This window comes from Leguminivora glycinivorella, chromosome 17 (genome assembly GCF_023078275.1).
Source record: "Leguminivora glycinivorella isolate SPB_JAAS2020 chromosome 17, LegGlyc_1.1, whole genome shotgun sequence".
NCBI lineage: Eukaryota > Metazoa > Arthropoda > Insecta > Lepidoptera > Tortricidae > Leguminivora > Leguminivora glycinivorella.
In genome coordinates, this window is record NC_062987.1 from 9,049,297 (window position 1) to 9,075,760 (window position 26,464).

Below are 26,464 nucleotides of genomic sequence, written 5' to 3' on the forward strand. Positions count from 1 at the left end.
CATTTAGAATAAATTTAAAAGTGGAAAATGTCTGCCTTGGGTGAGACTTGAACTTGGGTTGACTTGATGTCGCTACGGGTCCCATTGACCTTAGTAGTGGAAAATTTCGCTGGCTTGGTTGAAGTCTTGGTGGCTCAGTTGGCAGAGCGCTGGAATATTGATCCAGAGGCCGTGAGTTCAAGTCTCACCCAAGGCAGACATTTTCCACTTTTAAAGAAGTTAAAATTTAGCATGGTTAGCGCATCGTAACTGGTGAATTTCCAATATGACTTGGAACTCCGGTTGCCGTTTAAGAAGTTTAACATTCTTACGGTAGATGTCGCTACGGGTCCCATTGACCTTAGTAGTGGAAAATTTCGCTGGCTTGGTTGAAGTCTTGGTGGCTCAGTTGGCAGAGCGCTGGAATATTGATCCAGAGGCCGTGAGTTCAAGTCTCACCCAAGGCAGACATTTTCCACTTTTAAATTTATTCTAAGCCTAGTGGCATCGATTGCAGACGTTTCTGCTAATCAGAAGTTAAAATGTACCATTTATTCACGACGCAAGTTCAAGTGATAATCTATCTCTAAATAAGCGTTACTTTCCCGATATATGCATAAATAAATCCTTTAATTTGCAGCTTTAGTTCAAATAAACACTCAATGAATTGGAAGCTGGGGCCCCGCAGCATTACGTCGTTTTTCACAGACTTTCGAACGGCGAATTCATGCGTTCGAGATTTAAAAATCGGTCCCCTGAAGATTTTTGATATAAGTATGTACATAGTCCAGCCGGCGTATCATGCTTCCAATTTTATCACTTGTCCATGTGGATAAGACAACTGTCACTCTCACACTGACATACTTGCTAAAGCATGACGGATGCTTTATCCACGTGGATAAGTGATAAAATTGGCAGCATGATACGCCGGCTGCACGGGAAGCATGGTCACTTATATACTAATAGTGCGATAGGGACGGCCTGATATTTTATCGTCTATCGCGCAACCATGCTTCCCGTGCTGGCGGTATGTCGTAGTAAATATATATTTGTTATATATGAATGTTTTGCATTGTGCATAGGTATCAATAAATCCATCAGCTCGTTAAAGGAAACAATATCTATTTGTAAACGTGTTCCACAATTTACTGAGTCACTAGCATAGAGTTATCACATGGTACAGACATAAACGACGCGCCCACGTTACCATGGATTTTCGTAGGAGGTTATTGTTAGCCTACGCTGCGCGTAACACGAAAGTAGCTTTCCATTCACTGGATATTCAAAATGTGACTATATTATCAAATAAATTTAGTATCAGCGCATTTTAAAGCCTTTGTAAAGCCGGTAGTGACAATGAAGATAATGATCGACGGAAATCACATTTATTTTTCACAGTGTCACAATAAGTATGTACAATTTTAATGTACATATAAAAACACTCAGAAAACCACAGATAGGGTTCATTTATTCATTCAGATTCATAGATTATGAACGCGCGGAAGTCAAAAACGGTAACTTTTATTCTGAATTCTTACCAAGTACAGGACAGGGACTTTTGCCAACTTCAACTTGGTGTGCACAATGAAATATACTCTAGAGAGCGATTGTTTTTTTTAATGATACAGGCAGCAAGCGAGCAGACGAGCGGCCTGATGGGAAGCAGTCATCGCCGCCCATGGACATAAGCAACATCAGGGGAGCCAATTATGTGTTGCCTACTATGTTGCCAACCATTAAAGATTGTACAGTAAGCTGCAAAATGAATGGAGAAATTATGTTAAATATTAATTAATTGATCAATTCGCCATGCACTTTTGCAGTACCTAGGTAATGACCTCCTCATTTCCTCTGGGATATTAAACAGCTCGTCAAGCGGGATGTTTTGAAATTCGATAATCTCTTCTATCTTAAAATAAAGGTTAAAATAAATCCTAAAAACAGAGGAACACCAGGCTGACAGACAGGCGGACAGAGTCGCACCATAAGTTCCTTTTATTATTATTTTCTTATCATTATTTTCTTTATTTTATTTTTATTATACAGGCAAACATTGTATTTAAATTGATTTGTTAGTAGTGGTATTATAACAATTTGACATTTGATTTTTTTCCGACCGTCTTCTGTACTCCTTCTTTTATATTTTTAATTTAATGTAATGAATATTTGAATGCTGAAAATTCAGCCAATCATGTAAAGACCTTGAATGTACATATTAACATTTTTATATAAAAATTATCTTATCTTATACTAGAAAGGAATATTTTTATACCTTTTGGTACGGAACCTTAATAACAGTATGGGGACCCGTTCGTGATTTTGTCTTACATTAGATGGAACTCCAAACCCACGCGTTTGTGACAATAGTATGAGCACGCTATTGTCTACTGCGTACTTATTTTGTAACATGTTTAAAACGGGAACAACAAATTGAGGAATAATAAATAGCCTCCTGGGGCCGTGTCAATAGTTATTTGTTTTACAAGGGGGCAAAGTTGTTGTTTAACCGCACGTTCATACCCAATACGCAAGCGAAAGATTCCAATATAGAACCGCAAGCGTAGCGAGTGTATTTGTAAGTGCGATAGGGACGGCCAGATGTTTTATCACTTATCGCGCGACCATACTTGCCTGCCAGGTCAGTGTGCGTAGCCGAATGCCCAAATGCTTCACAATTCGCTCACGATTCGTTCACGATTCGCTCAAGATTCGTGAGCGTTTCGTGAAGCGTTTGTGCATTCGGATACGCACATTGGCTGTACAATATGGAGGGATATTTTGTTATTTACGACTAACCTTAATAACATAAAAGTTACACTAGTTTGAGGCTTGTATATAACGCCCTCTTTTGAAAATACGTGCGACCAATTATTCGTACCTATAAGGGCCACTTGCACCAACGAAAATGGAGGGTTAACCCGAAGGTTAACATACCATTTTGTATGGAATTTGACAGTTGACAGCCCACTAACCCTGAGTTAAGTGGTTAGTGCTAGTGGGCCTTATTAGCAGTGATCGGAACTATGGGAGTAAAACTTTAACAAAACCTTAGAGCTGACATAAATTTGAAATAAAACCAAGATTATTATTTTCAGATCAGTGTTAAATTTGATTATATATCTGAATCCAAGATTTGTAATACATTACTACAAGGATATTAATATTTTCATGGCTGTAAGTACTCTAAAATGTCCACTTAGCAAGTTTTGTTAAAATTTTACTCCCATAGATAGATAGATAGATAGATAGATGATTTATTTCACGAAAAAAATTAAAATATAAGTTTGCGTTTCTGTACAAAAATATAAGAATTCCCATCATGATCGTCATAAAATTAAAAACTTAGAGATAACAGGAATAATATTAATAATAAATCATCATATTGTGTCCCCCAATAAGGATCGTCATTTTTCAAAATTTAACAATAAAAACAAATTAATAAAAATTAATTAACATAAGTATGTAAATACTTACAAATCAAAATACAAATCGATTATTAAAGGAATGTCACACACAAAGATAAAAGATGAAAATATAATGTCATTATTAAATTTCAATGTAAAAATAATATCTCCCAATAAGAATCGTCAACAAAAATAAGTATAAAAATAACAATCTTAAATAAAATTAAATCCCCCAATAAGGATCGTCATTTACGTAAAAAATATCAAAAATAAAACAATAGCAATTAATAATAATAACAACAACAAATCATCAAAATTTCAATTCCATATACTCTTTTATTGAGTATAGAGGATTTTTCACCAAAAGGTTTCTCAATCACTGCTTATTAGTTCCGATCACTGCTTATTATTAGCTTACCTAGGTATTATCAGTATCACTAATGAGAGATAATATAAGCCTTGAATACTAAACTATCGTGTTTACCGTATTCAATCACCCTTATACAACCAAGCCGGTGGAAGTAAAACATCACTTTCGCCGTTGAACTTCAGAAAAACGATAAAAGTAGTGTAGTGCCCTTCAGACCGCGATGTTATGTAAAGTTACGTAAATTAGAGTACTAAGGCCATTATTATTTACGCACTAGTGCTTACTCTAATAACTGCTTGCAGAAACCGTTTAAAAATTAAAATTCAGCACTAATACTAATAATACTATTTCAAAACGAATGTTGTGTCGCTCTCGCATTGAGGTTTTTGCATTCTAAATACGCGCAAGCGCATTTAATATACCTTCCATGTAATTTTCATTTTATACATAAACACAAAATGCACATTCGCAAAAATGACAAATACCTATTTAAAGATTAGTCGGAAAGTAATCTATATCTATAAAACATTTTGAATACCTTCTAAACTTCCATTTTTATTTAGAGTGTGTGAGGTGTGGTGAAGGTACATGAAGAAAAACGAATTATACTTACCTACAAACCAAACCTGATCCAACATCATCTGATCAACTGATCTTTCATCATCATCATCATTCTCTTGCCCTGTTCCGATTATTGGGGTCGGCGCAGCAGATTATCCTCCTCCATTCCTCTCTATCAGCCGTCATTTCCATACTAACACCTTTCACTTCCATCCCTATCATTGTTCACACATTCCATCCATCTTTTCTTAGGCTTTAAAAAGCTTTAATAAGGCTTCTTTAATACAATAAAAATGAAATATGTAGAATATTTTTTCAGCGTTAAAAACTCTGTTATATTTTTAGCTGCTGACCAGGGTACGTACTTACGTAGCCGATTGGCACAAACGCTCACGAAACGTCCACACGATACGAAACGCTTCGCTTGCGTTTCGTTTCGTGAGCGTCCAGCTACGCTCGCGTCATACCGTTTCGCCTTGCTCAATTTAACGTGCTTTAGGTATTCTAATGACATATGAATGTTCAAAAATACGCTGTACCTTTACACTTATTAAAGTAAGGTAAGTTAAAAACAATACCGGTGATTTATGTTGTAATGGTACCTACCTAAACAACGGATTAATATCATTTATAGTTCACTAGTGACCCGCCCCGGCTTCGCACGGGTTCTATACCTACATGTAAACCTTCCTCTAGAATCACTATATCTATTTAAAAAAACCGCATCAAAATCCGTTGGGTAGTTTTAAAAATTTATGCATACATAGGGACATAGGGACAGAGAAAGCGACTTTGTTTTATACTATGTAGTGATAGTGATAGTGATGATGTAGTGATAGACAAAAAAAACACGGGTACCTTTTTGCAATCAACAGAAGTGCTAATGGATATCTACTACACGTGAAGAAATTATATTCCTCGGTAAAATTGCGTTGCAAAAACACAAGTTATTAAAAAACGATCACACACTCACACACAGCAAGATAAAAATGCGAACATTAACTTAATTGCTACAGCAGATATAATTTGATAAATGGTTTTGCAATTATTCATGTAAATTAGTATTCATTTGCAGTTAGTTTTAATTTGCCATTTAATCTTTTTAGTTTTTGGTAAACATCGTGGCACCATTTTTCCGAAAATACGTAAACATTCCTTCAATAATAAATATCTAGTACATCACTACAATTTATACTTAGTTCAAGATGCTTTGCCATTGTAGGAAAATTATTTCCAGAGTGTCACGAAACGATTTCATTTTTGTACTTCTTGCCTAAAAATAATTACAATGGTTATATTAGGTGCCGATTTTTTTCTCTGAATAAAGTCTCGGTAAATAAAATACACTAAGATTTAAGGCCTATATCCTCTTATGCTAAAATTTCACGCCCTACAGAGGAACATAATATGTAAAATATTGTGAGACCTAAATTAACTTGCAGCTTCAGTTGTAGATAAGTTGTAAATTAAGCCTTCAAGTAAGTCAAGCTTGTATTCATTGCCTGCACTAAGTCAGTACTGTCAGTAGTGACGCGAGTTGCAGTGAGCATACTTTCTATGGTAACTACGAGTATGTTGCTAACTTACAAGTTGATTTACCCCACAAAATATGACATGAGGATATTTTGCCGGTCAACTAAATCTCTTAGGCCCACTGCACCAACCACTTATCAGCTTATCACTGAGCACCACACTGTCATGTAGTGTCACTTTTTTACTTACGTTTTTCCTAATAGAACGTGACAGGTATGGTGACAAATAATAGACACCCTCTCCCGACAAACCCTTATGATCAAGTGGAACACTCATTCAAACTGAATAAATCAAACAAAGTTTACCCTCCAAAATAACTTTTTACACACATATCCGCTTCGCGTTAAAATGGCACAGTGTGCACCAGTTTTCATAGCTATAAAGAGATGTTATCAAAGCCAAAGGGCAACAGAGGTGTTGTGCTCATTGGCCCCGCATGTCGGGAGGTGGTTAATGAGACCCGATCCTATCGCGCGCACTTTCACTCCTATACCCGGCTGTTCTAGTAAGGCCATACATCCAGATTACTTGTGAGAAGGGCGTTTGTATGCTGTGGTGTAATGCCACGGGTCCAATCTGGGTGTATCATTATCAAATAAATATGTATCGAAATGTGAGAGGAGCTTAAATTATGTTTTGTCATCCAAGATGTAGACAAGACACTTTTATCTAATCCCCTAATGAATGACCATTTTTTTAGTCCAAATCCAATCGGTCACAATCTCAACCCTCCTGTCCTATTGCGTGTCGGGTAAAAATGAAGATTCTTATTTAATGTGCACTTGTAGCAGCACATACTCGTAATTCACGGTAAATAGCGGATATCGTCTCGATACTAACTTATTAAGATAGATAAACTTACGCTTCCTGAATTACCTACTCCCATCCCCATTCCAGGTGTCTTCGACAAGGCACGTCGGTTGTGTGCTCGTCTAGACGGTATGCTAATGAGCGGGATTCGTCTCTGCGCAAACACGCCTGCAGACACTGAATGCAATAAGAGTAAAGGTCGCTCTACATTTCCTGGGAATGCTGCCGGATAGTGTTGTGGGTGCTTTAAAATCAGCGCATCGAGGTTTGAAAGTTTTTATAATGTAATGGTACCAAATTATGTCTAAGAAAGCTTATCCAGAAATAGTTCTTGATATTGCGTCACTTTGCAATTCACTAAATATTTCTAAATTTGAATAGGAGCATTATTTACAACAATACTGATATCTCAACCACAAACACTTGAGAGCGAAACCTACATAAAATATGTAAGCATTTGTCGCCTAACAAAATAGATAATTTATGTTTAGTTTAAATGTTATTGTTTTAATTGTTTAGTCATATTTTTAGTATACCTATATTACTGTTTTTGCCATCCTAAATTTAGTTTGTATCTATAAAGTCGTTTACTGAACAGTCAGAGGCTAGTTCGATAAGCTTAAAGAGCAAAAGGTCTAAAGTTAACTACGCGAAATTTGCAAAATGCAAACTGAGTTTTACGCAAAATCATTTTTAAACATGGTTACATTTATGTTACATTCATTTCAAACAATTCAAAGTCAAATCAAAAGCATTCTCAGGAATTCTCATTATTTCCTCAGTTACCTCGTTAACCTTAACTACGAGGAAATCTATAGCATTGCGACAAAATTTTGAGCAAAATTCTACACCGACGCTAAATTGCGAAGGGTGTCGGCGACAGAGCAAGCTCACTGAGATACGACTCAGGAATTCAATGGACAGTCTCGTGATTTTGTCTTTCGCTGAAATGTTACTAGGACAAACCTCTTAAAGCGACTAGGAATTAAATCGCCCGACCAGCGTGGAAACGTTTCTCTCCGACGTCTTCAAATTAATGTATTTATTTCAAACAATAATTAAAATTTGCTTTATAAGTTAATTTATACAATATTAGTGTGTGACACATGAAAAACATTAATTATTTTCGTAGCGTAATTAAATGATAGTTGTTTCTAATACTAGTTACTACGAGTAATAATTAAGTAGGCAGGTGCATAGCTATCTTTAAAGTTCTGTCTTGAGTTCCTTTGTAGGTATCTTATTTATTGTAATTTCAAAACTCTGATTTCCCTCAGCGTAACTTGAAATCATTAAATGGATTATCCAAACTTGAGAGGGCTGTTAACTATCCCATTCCTAAAATTAATGATTATTCGAAAAACTTTACCGAATAAATTTCCAACCATCAATTCATGGCGTTCGTCAAACTTTCGGGTATCTTCGTTAAGTTTAATAAGAGATTCCTTTAAACAATTTATTTAGAGCTGGCTAAGAATCCCTGTCGGTAATCGACTTGGTTTAAAATTGCTTTGCGCCAGCAACATTGTTTGAAATAAATACATTAATTTGAAGACGTCGGAGAGAAACGTTTCCACGCTGGTCGGGCGATTTAATTCCTAGTCGCTTTAAGAGGTTTGTCCTAGTAACATTTCAGCGAAAGACAAAATCACGAGACTGTCCATTGAATTCCTGAGTCGTATCTCAGTGAGCTTGCTCTGTCGCCGACACCCTTCGCAATTTAGCGTCGGTGTAGAATTTTGCTCAAAATTTTGTCGCAATGCTATAGATTTCCTCGTAGTTAAGGTTAACGAGGTAACTGAGGAAATAATGAGAATTCCTGAGAATGCTTTTGATTTGACTTTGAATTGTTTGAAATGAATGTAACATAAATGTAACCATGTTTAAAAATGATTTTGCGTAAAACTCAGTTTGCATTTTGCAAATTTCGCGTAGTTAACTTTAGACCTTTTGCTCTTTAAACTTATCGAACTAGCCTCTGACTGTTCAGTAAACGACTTTATAGATACAAACTAAATTTAGGATAGCAAAAACAGTAATATAGGTATACTAAAAATATGACTAAACAATTAAAACAATAACATTAAAACTAAACATAAATTATCTATTTTGTTAGGCGACAAATGCTTACATATTTTATGTAGGTTTCGCTCTCAAGTGTTTGTGGTTGAGATATCAGTATTGTTGTAAATAATGCTCTTACTCATTCAAATTTAGAAATATTTAATCAATTGCAAAGTGACGCAATATCAAGAACTATTTCTGGATAAGCTTTCTTAGACATAATTTGGTACCATTACATTATACAAACTTTCAAACCTCGATGCGCTGATTTTAAAGTACCCTCAACACTATCCGGCAGCATTCCCAGGAAATGTAGAGCGACCTTTACTCTTATTGCATTCAGTGTCTGCAGGCGTGTTTGCGCAGAGACGAATCCTGCTCATTAGCATACCGTCTAGACGAGCACACAACCGACGTGCCTTGTCGAAGACACCTGGAATGGGGATGGGAGTAAGTACAGGAAGCGTAAGTTTATCTATCTTAATAAGTTAGTATCGAGACGATATCCGCCATTTACCGTGAATTACGAGTATGTGCTGCTACATACTCGTAATTCACGGTAAATAGCGGATATCGTCTCGATACTAACTTATTAAGATAGATAAACTTACGCTTCCTGTACTTACTCCCATCCCCATTCCAGGTGTCTTCGACAAGGCACGTCGGTTGTGTGCTCGTCTAGACGGTATGCTAATGAGCAGGATTCGTCTCTGCGCAAACACGCCTGCAGACACTGAATGCAATAAGAGTAAAGGTCGCTCTACATTTCCTGGGAATGCTGCCGGATAGTGTTGAGGGTACTTTAAAATCAGCGCATCGAGGTTTGAAAGTTTGTATAATGTAATGGTACCAAATTATGTCTAAGAAAGCTTATCCAGAAATAGTTCTTGATATTGCGTCACTTTGCAATTGATTAAATATTTCTAAATTTGAATAAGTAAGAGCATTATTTACAACAATACTGATATCTCAACCACAAACACTTGAGAGCGAAACCTACATAAAATATGTAAGCATTTGTCGCCTAACAAAATAGATAATTTATGTTTAGTTTTAATGTTATTGTTTTAATTGTTTAGTCATATTTTTAGTATACCTATATTACTGTTTTTGCTATCCTAAATTTAGTTTGTATCTATAAAGTCGTTTACTGAACAGTCAGAGGCTAGTTCGATAAGTTTAAAGAGCAAAAGGTCTAAAGTTAACTACGCGAAATTTGCAAAATGCAAACTGAGTTTTACGCAAAATCATTTTTAAACATGGTTACATTTATGTTACATTCATTTCAAACAATTCAAAGTCAAATCAAAAGCATTCTCAGGAATTCTCATTATTTCCTCAGTTACCTCGTTAACCTTAACTACGAGGAAATCTATAGCATTGCGACAAAATTTTGAGCAAAATTCTACACCGACGCTAAATTGCGAAGGGTGTCGGCGACAGAGCAAGCTCACTGAGATACGACTCAGGAATTCAATGGACAGTCTCGTGATTTTGTCTTTCGCTGAAATGTTACTAGGACAAACCTCTTAAAGCGACTAGGAATTAAATCGCCCGACCAGCGTGGAAACGTTTCTCTCCGACGTCTTCAAATTAATGTATTTATTTCAAACAATGTTGCTGGCGCAAAGCAATTTTAAACCAAGTCGATTACCGACAGGGATTCTTAGCCAGCTCTAAATAAATTGTTTAAAGGAATCTCTTATTAAACTTAACGAAGATACCCGAAAGTTTGACGAACGCCATGAATTGATGGTTGGAAATTTATTCGGTAAAGTTTTTCGAATAATCATTAATTTTAGGAATGGGATAGTTAACAGCCCTCTCAAGTTTGGATAATCCGTTTAATGATTTCAAGTTACGCTGAGGGAAATCAGAGTTTTGAAATTACAATAAATAAGATACCTACAAAGGAACTCAAGACAGAACTTTAAAGATAGCTATGCACCTGCCTACTTAATTATTACTCGTAGTAACTAGTATTAGAAACAACTATCATTTAATTACGCTACGAAAATAATTAATGTTTTTCATGTGTCACACACTAATATTGTATAAATTAACTTATAAAGCAAATTTTAATTATTGAATGCTTTGCTTTGCTCACATTTTCTTAGGCCCGTATTATGGTTGGCTTGGCGGTAGATGGAGAACGGGGGAGTGACCATCCACCAACTCGCTGGGTGGACAGTGTTAAGAAGGTCTACCAGGGATTAACAAGACGCCTGCTGTTATGTGGTTCGCAACAGAGAAGAGACGCTGTATTAGAATTTACAAGCTAGAAACATGAATCGGTCTTCTGCTTTCAAAAACGCGTGTGAATCAACTCGCATCGGTTCCACAGTTGGAACAAATGCTAATAAATATAAACTGAGTACGCAGTACGCAAGTAGTAAAGTTATCCGCCGTAGAAAGGCCCTGCGCTGCGCATATCGGATCTCCGCCGGGCTAGCCGAAGTGACAATCGTTGAAGTTACGTGGCGAAACGCAGTCTGGCCCGGTCGCGCCACTATAGTATTAGAGCGATAGAGAGCTAGCTACGATCGCTTACGAAGCGCAATAATATCGTCGGCTAAGAACCCTGAGCGCAGTCACCTTTTACCCAGTTACCTATAATTTCACGCGATAATCGGCCAAGCCTGCGCGTGCGACTCGCAACTTCCGATCGATTGGGATAAATTCAATTACCCTTTTGCATGTTACACTATAGGTATTTTTTGAATATATTATACAAACGAGACAGTTTGACAAGATAAAAATACAACTGCTGAAAGTATTCATTATTCAAGATTCGATGCTTTACTGCAGTGCAGAAAGAGCAATAATTAAATATGACCAAATTTTGAAACATTTTATTCAATAATAAATGTGCATTTGTATTCTCCAGTATTGTAATACATACATACATAATTTGAGCTTCACATCGATCACATTAATATAAATATCATGAAATAGGTAGGTATTTACTTGAAGCATGGATTCAAGAAGCGCAGTTCGTATCGGGAGAATCTTGGGAAATATCTGCAATCTACTGGCATTTGCTAAGAAAGTGACGACATTCGGATCAAGTCTAAAACGTGACTTTGTATTGATGGATGACAGTTTTATATCGATTTCAAAATGGACCACGAAATAGCAAGAGAGGTGTGAATGCATTGAATTAAACTTGATGAATCTTAAAACATTGAATATACTTAGGTACATATGCGTGTTGTTCAGCGTTGGGACGGTTGGGACTTTTTTGGGATGTTTAATTATTGAAATTTGAGAACTGGATTTTTTATTGAAATTTCCCAGTTACAAAAGATATATCCTTCTTAACCCCCGACGCAAAAACGACGGGGTGTTATAAGTTTGACGTGTCTGTCTGTCTGTCTGTCTGTCTGTTTGTCTGTCTGTATGTGTGTCTGTCTGTGGCATCGTAGCTCCCGAATGGATGAACCGATTTCGATTTAGTTTTTTTTTATTTGAAAGCTGTGTTAGTCGGGAGTGTTCTTAGCCATGTTTCATGAAAATCGGTCCACTAGGTCGCGGTCGGGGGTTTTTCAAAATTTTAATTTTGTGGTTAGGTTATTAACCCATAAGATTTTATTTTAATGCATAACTATTTGTAACTACGAACATTGGCGCTTGACAAAAACGTGCACTTTCTAGTTTTAAAGTATTTAATTATGTAGGTTACCTATACACCGTGTTTTTGTTGAATTCATAGCTAGTTTTTTTAATTCGTAACTTTTTTTCTAAAAAACACCATGCACCTGCGATAGATGTTAAGAAACGGAATACAATATAAGAACAGTGGAGAAAAAAAATGCTTATAATAACCATGATATAAAATAACCACAAAATTAAAATTTTGAAAAACCCCCGACCGCGACATATTTTGTCGACCGATTTTCATGAAACATGGCTAAGAACACTCCCGACTAACTCAGCTTTCAGACAAAAAAACGAAATCTAAATCGGGTCATCCGTTCGGGAGCTACGATGCCACAGACAGACACACACACAGACAGACAAACAGACAGACAGACAGAAACTTCAAACTTATAACACCCCGTCGTTTTTGCGTCGGGGGTAAAAATAACGAATGTCCATATTGTTATTCGAACAAACATAATATAACAAAACCCACCGACATAACATACATGCATACATATACTCACGCTTGTATTCCCTTAAAGGGTAGGCAGAACGCATGACATTGTTGGAGTATCAGTACCACTCTTAGCAATTAAGGAGTTGAAACAATAGTACATTACTACAGAGGCCGGGACAAAGGGGGTTGCCGGCCGAAGACATAGACTAGGTCTGAGGATAGGATAGGTCTGAGGCGGGCAACCCCATTTCCCGCCGAGGTATGTATAGTGCTTTTCTCAAACATGGTATGAAATAAATAAAGTCTACTGAAAATAGTAACTTTGGATGGCTGTATCTCCTAAACGGTGCGTCGTAGCGCAAAAATAATCGAATTTTCGTTCCCCTTTGATACCCCGTATACGCTTATAAAAAAACAAAAAGTTAAAAAAAAATTCAACATACCTGGATGTTATGTCACAATTTATCTGTGTTTGGAAATTAAAAAAGAGGACTTTGCCGGCCTTAGCCTGCAAGGTTTGTATGAAATTCCATTATCTATCAATCGTCCTAGCCGCACCTGCAACGTCATACTTCGCTGCCAATTATAAGGCACATAACATCAATATTTCATACCATGTTTGAGAAAAACAAATTGCAGTGACAGGACTGACAGGTTGCCAACTTACCAGCCTCTCGCCTACGACATCCACAGGCAGAAAAGGGGTGATGAATTAACCCCTCTCCCCATGGGTAAGCAAATGAAGGTTTACCAAAGCCAGCCTATGACAATGTAATTACGCCGTTAAAGTGTTAATGTATTTAACGATCGCCTGCAGCTGCACCACCATGCGCCATAATTAAATTTACTTAAGAGGATACGGTAGCCAAATTCCAAAATGGAAAGGAGCCCCCCTTTCAACTTGGAAATTTCAGTTAAATATACAAGTGTTATTAACTAGATTTATCGAAAAAATGTGTCCATTAAGAACAACTCAGTCAAAAGATATTTCAAAAAAATCTTTAAAAGCGAGGTTCCGCTCTCGACTCTTTCCTCCTTCAAAACTTTATCAATCGGAACGAAATTTGAGAATCTGAATAACAATGAAATAATCTATGTCGGACCGTTTAGCTTTTTTGGTTAATTGTTACCAATCTTGAGTATCACACCTTTTTTTGCACCACAATGAAAAAGGCCGTTTTTGGAAATTTTTGATTGGCTCTAGAGTCTTTAAAAGCAGAATATCAAAAAAATCAAAACGGTCCGACACAGATAAAAATAATAACAATCTGTGTTGAAAAAATCATTGCTCTATCTTCAAAAACCAGGGAGGAAATAGTCGAGAGCGTTTGTATGCAGAATTGACCCCTACCGTATCGTCTTAAGCGAAACTGGATATGGGGTGAATCGGATTAGTGGAGTGAGTATACGTAGGTACGCGAAAGGTGTAATCATGTGTAAGGCAATCCATTTACCGATTTTGCGTCATTGGGCTAAGCTCTAATTTGCAAATCTGCTTTATTTTCTTCGCCAAACTGTTTTACGGTTTGTCAGTTCAGTGTCTCAATCATCATTAACGCGTCGGAGTAGCGATAAAAGAATTCGTTACATACTTATAGGTCTGGTGGAATACCAAATACATCAGATGATGTATAGTCATCGGCATAAATAAGTGATGATTTCAGTACCTTTGTCATATTAAAGTCCTGTTTGAAATGTCATACGAAAAAAAAAACGTAAGTTTTACGCGATTAAGTCCCGTTTTAATTTAATTTAATAATATGAGTGAAGATCGTGTTAGTTTAAATCAATATATGTCATACGAAATTGTCAAACGTTTAAAAGCGACAAGGTACAGAACAGAATTCTTTATGCCGGTGACTGTAAGATTAGGTATAGGTCAAGACAAACAAACGGTTGATCTTGCTTGCTCTCAGTAAAATCTTACCCCACCGGAAACGTCCAAAACGAATATCCAAAATTCCAAAATCAGAGGACAATCCAGCTCAGTGGGTACCCATAAAAAAACTTTCTTTGCACAATTGTAATATTCACAAGCTCCATGAATTGCACTTCTAGTGCATTTGTCAACACAGTTAAACGAAGCGATTAGTCATGCCATAGCATTAAAGGCGAGAAAATATCTTCAAGTTCTCGACTGAATCGTCATTGTGCAAAGTTGCACAAAGCCTGTACTTTCATGCTTTAGGTACAGAGACACTCATAAGTATGTATACAGATTTTCAGCTAGTGTCTCTAGAAATGTGTGTAGAAGTTTATGATTGTAACCTCCGCAGAAAAACGACAAGATGAAGAATGTCAGCTTGAAGTCTGTATAAGTCTGACTTGGCATAGATGTATGGTTTTATTTCAATGAGTCTTTGTTAATACGCAGCTTTAGGCCCGTCCCCGACGGAACTTGAAATACCTACATTTTGAAATGCAAATGCTAATAACATTTAGCCGGCTGTGTGGTCGATTCCTTGCAGTAGGGGAGCTTTTTTACGTAGCCGAGGAATAACCCCTTCACATCCTGCCTAAGCGAGGTTGGAACCGCCTTTTATCATTCGGTATCTGATATTATATCAAAAACCTAGACCTATTTTTGTATCGTGTCATCAATTTTCAGGTTTTTTTAAAGTGAAAATTAAGATAATAACGAATCAATTAACTACCAGGACTGATCGACCTGGTAAGTGGTAACATACAGTCTGGTGAATAAAATATTTTTAATTATATGTATGTGGAAACTGTGGAAAGCAAAGTCTTTCAAAACATAACAGCATAATATTTTATAGATGCGTACTATCACCTACAAAAGTGGATGGCGAATTTATCAATGAAATCATTTCTCCATGCACTTCTGCAGCTGATAGTACATGCTCTTAATTTTCCGTCACACTTGCACCGTACAAACCCTGAGATCAAATTTCCGGGTTTTCCCTATGAATTGAGCTTAACAGTCTGTTTTCGTGGTTTTTAAATCAATAGTACGAGTACTAAATGACAGCGATTTAGGGTTCAAAGGTAAGTGTGCAAAGTCGACACGAATCTCACGCAGCGCACCGTGAAATGACTGTTTTCATTCGTTAAGCTCTAATTATTATTATGTCGCTCCGGCTTTTCGTGAGAAAAAACGTAATTTTAACTATACAATAAATTTTGCGTTGAATAACTAAGTGCCGAATAACAGTAAATTGGCTCCTCTATTGCGCTCTACGTTGATCGACACATGTTATAACTACTTAGGTAGTGCTCAATACAAAAGTAGAATCAAATTTGACGACCGGTCTGGCCTAGTGCAATGGATAGTGTTCCTGCCTGCTAAGCCGTAGGTCCTGTATTCAAATCACACAGATAGTCGTTCCTGAGTCATGGTCGTTTTTACATATATCTACATAAGTATGTAAGTATTATCTATAGGAGTATGTATCCATCCACCCATAGCACAAGCATTGCTTGATTTGGGGGTAGGTTTATCTGTGTAAGGTGTCCCCCGACATGGAAAAAATATAAAAACAAATTGATAATTTAATCCAACAATGTGACAACCATCGGTATAATGTATATAATTAAATTTCAGTGCTGTAATAAAACATAGACAAAGCGATATGTCTGTGTTTTATTACTTCGCAGCCTTGACAAATTAAACAACAAAGAAACGTATGTCAGCGTAATTACCACTATCATTCAAAGAAGAACAAAAATAAGAGGAATTAATCGCGTCATTTATATCGAGACCCGTAGACAAGTCGTCAATCGCTCGAGTTCCGTACACGACTGTCTCTATCGCTCTTCTATATTAGTGCTATCAAGTGCTACCAAAGATATATGATAATAACAATAATAATAAGCCCGCGGGGGCAGCTTGTGGCGACACCGCGGACCCCTATTCCAGAGGGCACTTCCATCTAGCCCTCGCCTCTGCGCTTGCCTTAACCGGCCGGCCAGAGTGGATTCGCAAGAGCGGGACCTATGCTCCAGGTTGGAAGTGTAAAATGTCGTAACGCCGGCGGCCTGCTGAATGGAACACCAGGAACCAAGCTACCGCAGACTCACCTCTCGACAACCTTTTAGCCACTCTCAAGTGTTGCTCTGTTGTCGCACCGTGCGTGCGGCCGTTTTGCAGGGCCCACTCAATGAGTTGGCGAGTCACCGCCTGCCTTTTACAATTGTGAGACTAATTGTCACGGCAGGTGTCCGATAGTCTCCTCCCATAGCCCTTTAACCAGTTCATCCAACTTTCAAAACAATAACCCATGACCTTAGCTCCCATCGCAGCACAAAAGTGCTGCACAGCAATAGTCTTTGCACCTGGCGGGGACCATCTCCGGTTGTATCATATTGTGGGCTCGGGGATGGTATCCGCCACGTGTATCCCTTGCCTTTAGATTAAAATGTCTAAAAGGGCCTCTGTGCTGTTGGCTTCGACCCCACGCATGCCTCCCAAAGGTCCGGGACCCCATGGTCCCGAGATATGGAAAAGACAGACAAATAATAATAATAATAATAGTTTATTGCTTCCACATTGGTTTTTTTACAGATGTTCTTAATTCTAATATTGGATCACAATATGGCACCCTGTAAGGGTATTGCAAACTAACACAAACTATCTAATACTAACACAAGTGACACAAAACATAAATTAGGTATAACTGTATTCTTACATAAATTACTTCGAACATTAACGAAAAGTTGAAATGGAAAGCCCACATTGATTAATTCTCAGTCAAATTATCCAGATTTGCATATACTCTATAACAAATTATAATATAAGCTAACTTAACTGCTTTTAGTGCCTACCATGCTCTTTCCCAGTCATGGCTGCAATATGGTATCATTTTATGGGGCAATAGTGTAAACGCTGACTTAAGATTTATACTAGTGCTATGCTAACATAATGAAATAATGAACACAGCTGTAGACCACATTCCACAAATATAAACCTTCCCAACCTTACATCACTATACGTTTTAGAATCTTGTATAATAACAAATAAAAATAAATATGTTAACTTTGTAAATAAATAAGCTCAAGACTTATCTTTGTAAGTGAATGCCCATACACTCCAAAAGTTTGTACAGTTTCATGTGCTTTGCCTATCCCTCTTGAGAATAATATTATTATTCATTAAAATTAAGGCAGATACGAACTGTGGCGATAAACCACTTGTCTAGGCACCCAGTTATGTGTCGTAACACACGCGATCAGTCACGGGCCAGACTCTGCAATCACCAGAACGTGCTCTTTTCATTGCTGCTAGCCTGCTAGATTAGAAAATTATGGAAAATCGCGTAGAATATCTAAATAAACGCTTTACTTGACTATATCAATCAAGACTACTGCAGATTACACAATGTATTGCAGATACAACACTTGTCAAGTAGTAAACAATATACCTAGTATGTTACAGGTTACAGCCGTAGACAAAAATAATAATTACTGTTTTATACATTTTGGCTATCATATTTTGTCTAAAACCGCAAAATTGATACCTACCATACTAAAAGCTGTTTAACCCATCTATACTTACACTTATTGCAAGTGATATACACCCTGCATAAACATAAATCAACACCTAGTAATATTGATTGACACAGTCAATTATTGTCTTCGTAGGAAAAATGTAAAAGATTTAAATATTTCGTAGTGTCAAGAACTAAAATTAAAGTTGAGTTACCATAAAACTAAGCAAAATCAGAACACTCGCTATCGGACTCATTATACCTAAGCTAAGTAACAATGGACTACGTACCTACCTCCCATTAATGGGCACTGGGCACCAAATATTACTCTCTGCTAGCCCACACTGCGCCAAATCAGGTACATAGTTATGTTTACTAAAACCGAGCACATTGTTAAGTTTTCGCATATTTATCTCTAAAAAGGTTTATTCAGTGGTGTTTCTGTGTATTGAATGTTATCTGTGTTTAAACTAAGTTTATGCAGGAATTATAGACCGCCGGGTAAATTACAGTGGCATCAGTACATTTCTTTATGGACTGAAGAAGTGCTCTGGAACTGGTTGGGTCTGCATGCACATTGATATAGACCTCTAATTATATGGTAAAGTTAAATAACATACCTCACCAGACAGCCAGGTGTCCTGTGATACAGAAATATCACTTTGCCATTAGAAAAAACACGTAAAACAGCATTAAATCTGTGTTTCTCATCCATTGGATTACATAATGTGTTCCTTCAAGAAACACCTAGGTAATTTAAAAGTTACGAAAAAGTATATTCAATATCAAACTAGTTGTTGATTTGAAGGAGAAGATGCAGAATATAATTATGGCCGTATTATTAAGTAGGTAAGCAAAGGATGTAATCGTAAGAAATACTCCAGCACACAAATGTCAGTTTCACCTCAAAACTTTCTCTACTCATAGGTGAATTTACGCGAACCATCCGTTTCCTTCAAACATTGCTCAATCGGACTGAGGTGCAAATACTTTGCCCTACGCCCAGATTACCTACCTACAAGATGGAGCATATTGTACAGCTCGAGCGTTTAACATGTGAAGCATAGCGTGCAAAGACAACATAATAGGCGAGCGGTTGAAGAAAAATGGGTTTTGATAATATTAAAGTTTATTCTTTTTTGATATGTTAAAGTTAGAAATTTTTCATGTGAGATTTAGGTTATATTTCGATTTTTTATTTTTTGCCAATAACTATGTGAATATTGAATTAAAGTACAAAAATTAAGCTTCATCGTTCATTATATTAATGAATCTTTATGCTATTAAGTTGTTAGAAAATTTTGATATATGCTTCTTAGTCAAACCAAAATTTGCTTATTATTTTGTCGATATTGAATTAAAGTTTGAAATATCTACAACAGTACCTCTTAATTTATAATAAAAAGATATGGGCAAAAAGGTAGAAAAATTGGATGAGTGCTTTAAAAGTAAAATACTTTTTTTGTCCTGTAAGGCCTAATATTGAATTAAAGTCCGTAGAGATAAGTTTCATAGTGCAAAATAATATTTGCAGCCAAATAACGAAAATGTAGAAATATCAGCTTTGAGCTTGCATGATAATATCGATATAAGGTTATGGCGCCTATTAACGTGGTACTTAAGGAAGATTTCAAAAGATTCCAAAAAACGAAGAGGGAGATGATGACTCACTAGACTGGGCCGGAGTCGGCTTGAAGCTTCCATCGCTCTGATTTCAATAAAAACCACCACGTGGTCATCTATCTGCCGCCATCAAAGTAGTATAACTAATGCAAAAGTATGTAAATGTGGTGAACATAAGGGAGACCACCAAACACCATCACAGAAGGCCGTCTGTCTAAGTGTCTACAAGTTCTGTCTTTTTTTGTATTCACTAGCACGTCGGTAGAGCAGAGCTCTTTATTTTCATATGCCATGCTATTCTCTACACTGACCTTAGGTCTACTTTATTTTTTCTTCTTTTCCTTTGGGCTCTGAGAAAGTGGGTTCAGTTCAAAGTACAAGTAATATTTTGCAAATGAAAGAGAGCCCTTTGATTTTCGGAAATAAAGCCTAATAAAGGGCTGTCTTTGGGCTGTAATCTATGGCCCTCATACACGCGGTTCACTTTGTGGTTTTGGTCGTTCATACACGCATTTCGACATGAATGATTGCAATGTAAGTAAGCACATTGAACGAAACGTCTCTATCAGCTGAATCTACGAGTACATAACAAGTGTATGCATAATCAAAGAAAGCAGCGATATTATGTCAATGAAACTGGTTTCTTTAAGTTCCTTAGATTGAACATAAACTAAAGTAAATAAATAAATTCATAATAGTCCTTGAGACAGCTTACAGCATCCAATACCGTCTGAGTGTACACATCCTTCTATAGCCTGACAAGATTTTATTTGACCCTGAAAGAGTGTCGCTACTACAAACCGCTTTCATATGGCAATAATGTGCGGACGTCATATATAGTGGGGACAGCGTGTACTGGTTTCGCGTTAATATTTGTAGAAAATGAAAACAGGGTTTTAGAGAATCAAAGTTTAATAAGCAAGGTTTAAATACTCGCTTCTTGTTTCTGCACAGGCTAAAATCCATGAATCTTGTGCCTTTATCGAAGTCGTCGATGTTTATTTTCTTTTTGCGTGGGACCTTGTTTTATACTGGTGTCAATGATGTAATGGCCTTCTTATTTCTATAAATATTTTTCACGGCAGAGCTACAGACACCTTAAATAAGAACAAAAATATATTAAGCTAAATCGAAACCAAATAATCAGTACAGGACAACCGCACTATAAATTGTCAGTACCGGACATGTCAACAACCGATTTCGGAACATTGTTAACGAAATACTGTGAAATCCTTCATCCTTTTTTGTTGTTAGTAATTTATCACCTTAAGTATAATTATTTTCACTTTTTTAAATATTATTTTGGGCAAATTTGCGATGAAACCGTTAGAAAATTGAAAATATTTACTTCTCGTTTACATCACTGACATTCAATGACTTTTGACGACGGGTGTCAAATATTAATCCTTGCCAGTAAAAGAAATTAGTTCAGCTGAAAATCCGCAACGTGTCGAGGGTCAAATAAAAACTTGTCAGGCTATACATAAAAGTAGTTGTTATGTATGATACATGCAACATTCAAGTAAAATTATAATTTATAAGTATTCAAGTCATTTTGCAGAACGATTTCTGAGTAAAGAGGCTTTAATTTCATAGTTTAATAGCACTAATAATTCCGAAGGCATTGGATTGAAATCAATTTCCAGTGGTTCGATCAAGTGTCGAAGTTTTCAGTTTTCAGCGGATTTCTAGGAAATTAATTTTCTAGAGTCATTATGGGTAATTGGTTATTTGCCTTTCAATCGCCAATATAAAATTGAAGGCGTAGGTAAGTCCTTTATCAATGTCCAAGTTTCTTAAATGCGGTTTTGTGTAAATTATGTAATTACATACCTATTATAGATAATTATAGAATACTTATACACCGTGGGCTTGAATAACCCGAAAGATTTTAACAGTGTATTCCTGACCACATTTAGAGACTATAATGTATAATAAACTTTTCTGGATATCGCCTAGTTTCAGAGTTATTACCAATAAAAAAAAATATTTTCTTATTGATCTTATTTTCTTCTTTCTTTCTCAGTACAAAAGGCCTTTTTAACGGCGTTGGTGCCATTTATGGAGAATAGTCTCACTATCCTCATTGATAGATGTCCAAAAGTGAGTAGTAAAATCTTTCAAAAATGAAGTTTATTTAAAAAAAAAGTTAAAACTAATTTTAAGTGCCACTTATGAATAACATTTACTTTTTATGTGAAAATACATTCAAATGTGTAAAAAAATTGTTTTGCCAAAAATTAAAAAAGTCACAGCGTGGTTAAAATCTTTCGGGTTGTACAGGCCCACGGAGTATAAAAAGCCGGTATTATAAATGTAATCAAAGTACGCACACGGGAAAGTTGAGCCCAAGAATATGTAGGATAGAAGCTCTCGAGCCGGTCATTGTAATCTCTATTGAATTCTCATAACCTTAGAGTCCTCAAATCCAAAGGCTAGGTTAGGTAGGCCGACTTTGAGTACGTTTCGCGTGATTCGCTTTCTCTAGGCCAGGTTAATGATAATTAAACACGTCATTCGTTCTAATAAAAGTGCCTTGAGGGCGCGGTTAGACCCTACATTTAGATCATAAAAGCCGTCGCGTCTATTAGTTTAGTTTCAGCTCAATATATTCTTGACTTAGGAAAAATTATCCATGTGACTGATATCTTACACAATATCACTGACAGTTCCTCTTTAAATATGTAGGTACACTATTTGCCGGTTAAAAATTCAATTGAATACTTAATAAGAATCCTCTTGCGCGGCATTACAATATTTGAAGTTGAGTACATATTTACGTATACGCGGTATACGCACTTGAAGTTGACTCCAAATTACTTTAGACCTTGTCACCCTTCTACTGTATAGTTATTTTTTTACTTTAAGAGTTTTGAAGGATTCACGGTTATTTTCATTAGACTTATATTGATAAGATAAGATAAGATAAGATAAGATAATGGTATACAAAGTTGTTTACATAGGTATAGGTACACGGGATCACATGGCACCCTGGTAGGGTATGGCAATTTTTCTTATAAGTACTATTTAAACAAACATATTTTTAGGCTTAGTCTAAATGAAATATATAATAAAATATATGTTTTTAATACATATAATTATTGTGAGTGAGTCTCTTCCATGTATTCTCGAATAGAATAATAACCGGGATATAGACCGTGATTACCTTTTTGATTTTTGTCGAGCTCCCGGTATTTCGATGCAGTTGCAAACATGATGATTACGGAAAACTGAAGAAGGCGTGTGGATGTCAAAGTTGCGTAGACAGCGCGCGAATTAAAAAGGTAATCACGATCTATATCCCGGTCAATATAAGTGTATTTTATTTTATTCTAAGTACTTCGTCTGGGAAATTGCAAAGATAGAAGGTAAGGTATCCCGGGATTCCTAGAAAGACACAATGTCTAGCGGAAATAAAATGGGGCAATGCTGTAATGCATTGTCTGCTCCGCTCTCAACAAGTTGACTCACAAACTTCCAAAGAATGCTATTCCTACTGTGAGGTTCACTTTGTTTAGTCCTTCTGCGATTTTGTTTATACTTAGTATTCGATCTCATTGTAAAAGTAGTTGAATCATGCTATAATAATTTCCATATAAAAATCTAAGAGGAACTCAAAGGAAAATTATAAAAAGTTAAAGGGGACTCTTTAAAGGCACTCGTTATATAACGGAAAACTGTTCAGTGCTCAATTTAAATGCAACATTTGTCTCTCAATAATATCTTAAATCAAAACGTTTATCATCAAACCGTTTTGCTCTATCAGCAAATACATCAAATAGGCACGTCTATGAGCATTCCTACTCCGTGATTGTATCTCCTCGAGATACCATCAGTCAGAGACGCGCAAATTAAACACCTTTGTCATCAGAACTCATCACGTGTCAGAAGTAACAAATTGTTGATGTCCGACAGTGTTGCTATATGGAATTGTAAAAGATCTGTTACCCGAAAATCGGTAGTTCTATAGGTTTTTTTATGTGAATTTGTGGTGCCCGTTGGTCGGCTGATGATCCTTTATAAACTAAATGATTTTGATTACATTTAATTTTATCCACAAACCGTATGTAAATTCGATTTTCGTTTCTAACAAGCTATCCACTGACTACGGAGTACAGTACCTATTGATGTTTTTTCCTTCCATTGACTGTCTAAGTTTATTTTTAATATGAAGTATGCAAACCCCTTAACAATTTGATTACCGTAATTGGTAATTGCAACACAAAAAGTCTCCACAAAAACACGAAGGACGGATGGATGGACGAAGTAAATAATCCCAATCATTCCAAATATGGAAGAAAATCATGTATTTCCATGTCTCAGACCCAAAACCTAAAGATTTCCAGATTTTTTGACTAATGTAGCAACACAATGTCCGAGCCGCGGGCCTTGGCCTCACAGAACAATGCGCCTTCTCGGCAGACCACTCGAAAACCATGACAATCGTAATTAAATTCTCCATGATAATTGGCGAGAACTGGTTCACGTGGTCAGTTAAAATAACTGGTTGATCTGGCGAACTGAAAGTGGCTTTGTGATACCTTATTTCCATTGTATACTTTATTATATATTCATTTATGAGCAAGTACTTTCTTATATTTTATACATAAATAGGAACCTGATATGTAATATGACGCTAGAAGTGATATGTAATATGACGCGAGAGCGCGACGCATACTCACGACATGTAAAGGCGGGGTCGCTACTCTTGAGAAAGATCCTCGAAATTGGATTGAAACATGTCGAACGCTATATCGACTTAATACGTGAGGGACCCGCTTAAAATATTTTTAAATATGTATGAATCTCACGGGAGTTTTATAGTTAAAAGTGACTACTCTTGCTAACGATTTCACGTTACGTTAAAGCTGGTTAAAGGGTATTATTCAACTGCAGTATATTTATATAAAACAGTTTTACAAATAGAAAAGAGGCACAAAAGTAGAAAAAGAGATAATGGTGATGTCACTAGACATGTTAAGGGCAAGGTGAATCACGGGCTATTGCATCTATTGCAGAGACGATTTACACATTGCTGTCTAGACAACGGGTATGGTGACTGTGGAAGCCGATGCGAGAACGGCACAACCTGCCACATTAAAAGTAGACACTAGGTAACGAACTTTCTTCTTTCCCTTCTTAAAAATAGGCTAACAACCAACTTTCTTCTTTCCATCCTTAATCCTTTTCAATCTTAGTGACCCTCATTCATGTGCTTTATGTACCTAGTGTACCTACATGGCACGGCTTCCTATTGTTGATGCCAAAGTATTACTACCAGTACCAGTGAACTACAATTTCGGCGTTGTCGTCACTTTCCATCAGGTGTGACTAAGGTCAATCACTCGCCAGTTTATAATTAAAAAAAATGCGTTTTCACATCATCCGATCCGATATCGGATGTAGGACTGATGTTCCATACATTACAGGCGCCATCTTGGATTTTTTCCATTGAAATCCTTCCGGCATCCGATATCGGATCGGATAATGTGAAAACGGACTAAGGATGCAGCGGCATGGTTTAGGGACCATCCACACTTATAAGACGCATGTCTTGCGGCGCGCAACGGACGTCTCCGCCACGCCGCCTGAATGTAATTCAAAAAACGTCTCCTCAGTACATTTAAGTAAGTAAGTAAGTTTCTAATGGGGTGGCAACGCGCATGTGACACTGTTTGAGTCGCAGGCGTCCATAGGTTACGGTGACCGCTTTACATCAGACGGGTCGTATGCTTGTTTGCCACCGACGTAGTATAAAAAAAAATTGTATAGGAAGGACGTATTAAGACGCGCCCCAGGCGGCGTGGCGGCGGCGTGGCGCGCGCGCTGCGTGGCGGAGACGTCCGTTGCGCGCCGCAAGACATGCGAAGCCTAAGTGGGGACGCTGCCTTAGGACGTCTCGTAAACCTGAGGACAGCTCAGCAATATAATACATAAGGAAGAAGGTATGGATTTACTCTTGTCTCTTTGTACATGACTCGAATGACTTGAGCATATAAGCGTGTCCAGATATTTTTGTTCGTGAACTGTGTAGATGTAACTGAACTCGACAGGACGAGCTTCTTTTTGTAATATTATAATATGTAGGTAGGTACCTAAGTATTTCTGTCAAAGTCAGACTCATTGTTTGACTCAAACAAACTTCGGTGGGCATGTGCGAGGTGGCGCGTGAATATGAAGTGACGTCAATATTTGCTCTCTCGGCTCTAACACTTATTTCAGCACTTAAACGAACCTTACACCTTGCTTTGTGTTAAACTTTCTACATAAGCCAATTACCTACAGTTACGAAGATTGTTTCTGAGCGTAACTTCAGGTCAATGATCTTAGTTTAAATTTAATTTATGCCTGTGAAAACATGTTGAAATGGAAATCCATTACCGACGTGTCAAATTACTAATACGAATATCTGAAAATGGGTAGGTTGGTATTGGTATTATTATCTGTTAGTTTAGTAAAAGTTCAGTTTAGGGTTTGGGAAAGAATAAAGAAACACCAGTATTTAAAAAAAAAAGTTAAGTAAAAACGAAATAAATCAAATATGTAGTTAAATAAATAAATCTGTAAGTACACCGTG

General features: G+C 36.8%; 1 protein-coding gene and 2 non-coding genes across 3 annotated transcripts in view; 2 read left to right on the forward strand and 1 right to left on the reverse strand.

Moving 5' to 3' along the window:
* LOC125235409 (apoptosis-stimulating of p53 protein 2) overlaps positions 1–26,464 on the reverse strand; it is a 629,684-nt gene that overhangs the window by 595,406 nt on the left and 7,814 nt on the right. The window lies entirely within an intron of this gene.
* Trnan-auu lies at positions 124–196 on the forward strand. Its single transcript has one exon. It is a non-coding gene; the product is annotated as a tRNA-Asn (tRNA).
* Positions 374–446, forward strand: Trnan-auu. Its single transcript has one exon. It is a non-coding gene; the product is annotated as a tRNA-Asn (tRNA).